Here is a 5,052-nt window from a genome sequence, read left to right on the forward strand (position 1 = left end):
TTTAAAAAAACAAATCTTTTGCTTGCACATGCATCTCCAAATAAGTAAATTGAGCATTTTGATCATAAAATATGGATTTATTTTATATTTAAAATTCATATATTCTTCGAGATTCTCGACTAATTTAATGTTCTTCAAATTAGCAAGAATGTAGATAATGCAAGACCTGTATTAACAACGCAAAACTTACAAGAAGACAGATTATTTTAGTTTTTAAAACATTTTTTTATTAAAAAAATAATAAAAACAAAAAAAATTAAACAAAAGAAAATTAAGAAAATTAAATGAAGAATATATAAATATTATTTAATTAAAAGAAAAAAAATATCTATATGATGAACAAAACAAATTAAAAAAAAAAACTCTCTCCATAACACGGAGAGAACTCTTCACGATCTCCATATCCAAATTGTGGAGAGAATTATCCATAATTCTCGAGAGAGAGAAACTCTCCATCCATGGTTGGTTTGTTTCATTTATATTATAAATATTTTTTTTGATTCAAAATTCTTTTTTGATTCTTTTCTCTTTATGATAAAACCTATTTTTTCAATTTTAATTAAATAATATTTATATATTATTTATTTAATTTTTGTAACTTTCTTTTGTTTAATTTTTTTTATTTTTATTATTTTTTTTAAAAAAATGTTTTAAAAAACTAATTCTGTCTTCTTGTATGTATTGTGTTGTTGATATATGTCTTGCATTATCTACATTCCTGCTAATTTGAAGAACATTAAATTAGTCGAGAATCATGAAGAATATATGACTTTTAAATATAAAATAAATCCATATTTTATAATTAAAATGCTCAATTTACTTATTTGGAGATGCATGTGCAAGCAAAAGACTCGTTTTTTTAACAAATGTTGCATGATGTAGAAATTGTAGAATTTCGAATATTTTTGAAGAAATTGGAGCTCACAGCATTTACGAGTGTTGCTTAAAATTTATATAACTAACTGAAAATGCCAAGTTGTATATTTTAACTTTTGCTACTTGAATTAACCCCTCAATAAATCATTATACATGTGGTTGGTAAACATTTTGACTGAAATTTTATATAATTAATTGAAAATACCAAGTTGCATATTTTAACTTTTGCTACTTGAATTAACCCTTCAATAAATTATTAATCAAATGGTTGGTAAACATTTTGACTGATATTATTGTGTGGAGAAGTGAAGAAGTAGATAGGCATGACTGTAGCGTGTGAAAATGGAGAACGTTATTATAAAGAGAAAAGAATTAAAAAGAATTTTAAATTGAAAAAAAAATATTTATAATATGAACGAAACAAATTTGAAAAAATAATAATAATAAAGGGAACTCTCCAAACATGGATGGACAGTTTCTCTCCATAACACGAAGAGAAACATGGAGAGAATTCCTCTCTATAACTCTCCAGAAATTTCTCTCCAAGCTTTGACTCCAAGTTCCGGAGAGAGTTATCTCCGTGTTATGGATAGTTTTTTTTTTTTTTTAATTTGTCTTGTTCTTCATATAAATATTTTTTTCGATTTAAAATTCTTTTTAATTATTTTCTCCTTATGATAAAATTTATTTTTTTCAATTTGAATTAAATCATATTTATTTACTCTTTATTTATTTTTGATAACTTTCTTTTATTTAATTTGTTTTGTTTTATTATATATTTTTTGAAAATTGTTTTAAAATTTCTTTTTTCTTCATATTATAAATAAGTTTTTTCGATTTATTTATAAAAAAAATTAATTCTTTTTATTTTATGATAAAACATATTTTTTTCAATTTTAATTAATTAAATGATATTTATTTTTAATTTTGATTATTTTCAATTAAAGTAAAAACTTTATAATAATTTTTTTTTAATATTTGCCAGCAATTCTTTTTTTTTTGTTCTTTAATTTATTATTAGTATTAGTGTAAAATGATTTGATTCGCACAATGCACGTCACACAACAATTTAGCCATTTGTTTTCCTAATATAACATTTTTACACAAAACAAAAAAAGACTCGTTCGAAACCAGGTAAGTGTGAACGCATACAAAAAATGAATAGAACTCATCACATCCTCTCTTTTATATAGAGGCAATTATATATATTTTTTGAAAATTGTTTTAAATTTTATTTTTTCTTCATACTATAAATAATTTTTTTCAATTTATTAAAATAATTTAATTCTTTTTGTTTTATGATAAAAAATATTTTTTCCAATTTTACTTAATTAAATAATATTTATTTTTAATTTTAATTATTTTCAATTTAAGTAAAAAACTTTATAATAATTTTTGTAATTTTTGCCAGCAATTCCTTTTTTTTTATTCTTTAATTTGTTCAATCATATAGTTTTTTTTTTTTTATTAGTGTTAGTGTAAAATGATAGTTACAATTCGATTCGTTTAATTTTTTAAGATTATACTTTATTCTATTATTCCTTGTTTAGTGTTCAAACATTTGAATTTTTGCATGATGAAATATTATCTAGATGGGGGAAGGATAATCCTTAAGACTGGGACCCTCGATTTTAGTCATTATCTTTATTTATGAAGAAAAATTCATCTCAAAAATTAAGGTAATGAGTGAATATAACATACATTGATCAAGATTTAATTATTATTAATTAAATAATTAATTTTTTTATAATTATATATAAGACATATTCAATGCTTTATCATATTAATAGAATAAAACGGCACCGTTTTGCATTCAACGTAAGGAAACGATATCGTTTTATACTATAAGTATAGGTAAAAATGGAAATGGAAAAAAAAAAGTTATTTTAAATTTTTTAATTAAATTGAAATAATTGAAATTTAAATAAATATTATTTAATTAAAATTTAAAATTTTACTTTTTTATCATAAAACGAAAAGAATTAAAAAGAATTTTAAATCGAACAAAAAATTATTTATAATATGAAGAAAAAAGAAATTTTAAAACAATTTTCAAAAAAATATAATAAAAAAAATAAACAGAAGAAAGTTATGAAAATTAAATAAAGAATATACAAATATTATTTAATTAAAATTGAAAAAATTAAGTTTTATCATAAAGAGAAAAGAATTAAAAGAATTTTAAATCGAAAAAAAATATTTATAATACGAACAAAACAAATTTAAAAAAAAATAAAAAATAAATGAGGAAAAAAGCGAAAACGAAAAAGAAATCTCCGTGCAACACGGAGAGTGATCTCATCCTGCGATAATGCAATGAATCTTCGTGTATCCTAGGATAATGCAATGATCCAAACGATCGAACTTTACCAAACACTTCGAATTTTCAACAAGTTTTGGATAATCTACAACTTTGACACTAATAAAAATACAATAAATATAACTCGTGCAACACACATGACAACGACTAGTATAGACAAGACATGACAATTTTATGTCACTACGAGGTATCTAAGTTGCAAGAGAAGACAAAACTCAACCACTAGGCATCCCAAGCATGCAATTCAAGACAAAAGGGGTAGCTAGTAGACACACATGAGCTCAAATTTGAGTATGGGAGTGACTTTATTTAGGATCTTTTATCCTCGAGTATATGTGATTTTGATTCTTGCGTTGTTCAAATATTTTTCACCTCAATTTTGAAATCAAGACCTTCCCTTCTCTTTTATCAATTGGTCTCAATCGATGGTTCTTCCCAACGAAACTTTGATTCCTATTCAAAGAAAAGAACATAGGATTATTTTTAGAGAGAGAGAGGAAAAAAAATTGATGCTTCTATCCAAAAGGAATTAATAAAAGGAGACGGGTCAGAAAAACTTATCCAATTATAATACCTTTCTTCCTTTGAGTCAATCATTAACAGTGGCTTAGAAAACGGCAATTTTGAATGCAAAAAAGTGCAAATCTAGCAGGAAGTGCCGCAGCCACAGGCCTTCCATCTTATATTTACTCTAATTTCAATAGAAATGAGATTTCAAATGGTGCCTCTACTCTATTTGGTGCTTGAATTTTCTTAACACTAAACGTTTCTTTAAATAATAGCCAACTTCCCAACAGATTGAGGTTTCTTAGGCCGGAGCTGACTACTTATTAAAGATCGAACAAGAAATGAAAAGTCGCACTACAACAATTGTAAACATTCCCCTCCCACTCTGACTTTGATCGACTTGTCACACACATCGGTGGTCCCATAGCGGGTCCTGACCTGTCATGTGACCCACCAACTTTGAAATTTTTATTTTTTAATAAATCAAAAATCAGTATTGTGAACATTTTCGAAAGACTTGATCATTTTTGCTATTGAATAATCGGTGCTTGATCATTGATTTTAAGATTAGTATTTAGGATTTTGAAATGAAAACCAAATGTAATATAAATTACATTCAAATTCGCAAAGTTTTTGGACAGAGATCATCCTACTTTTCTACTTTGACACGCCATAAAAAAAAAAAAAATGGTGGTCCCATAGCGGGTCCTGACCTGTCATGTGACCCACCAACTTTGAAATTTTTATTTTTTTAATAAATCAAAAATCAGTATTGTGAACATTTTCGAAAGACTTGATCATTTTTGCTATTGGATAATCGGTGCTTGATCATTGATTTTAAGATTAGTATTTAGGATTTTGAAATGAAAACCAAATGTATTATAAATTACATTCAAATTCGCAAAGTTTTTGGACAGAGATCATCCTACTTTTCTACTTTGACACGCCATAAAAAAAAAAAAAAAAAGTATAAATTAAGCACCTATTTGACTACAGTTAAACTTCCTATGTTTTTGTCTTAATTTTTCAAGTAATTACGGATGCCAAATGAAGTCGACATATTTCATTCTTTATACCATTCTGAAGTACTCACGATCTAGTTTTTCCCTTCTTTAACGGCGCACGAAATGGCCAACCGTAGCAAATGTTAGGCACGTCAAAGTAGCTCGTTTCAAACTAGTATTCAATAATATGCTAACTTTAAAAATTATTCGACGATATTACGCTGGTTGGATCCATAAATCACCTACATCATTTCGAAATTCGTTTTTAGAACTACATCATAGACATCGAATGGTCCAAACGAACATAAAAATATTTAAATATTCATCAAATGTTCATCTTAAAAA

Source organism: Olea europaea, chromosome 19 (genome assembly GCF_002742605.1).
Source record: "Olea europaea var. sylvestris chromosome 19, O_europaea_v1, whole genome shotgun sequence".
Taxonomy (NCBI): Eukaryota; Viridiplantae; Streptophyta; class Magnoliopsida; order Lamiales; family Oleaceae; genus Olea; species Olea europaea.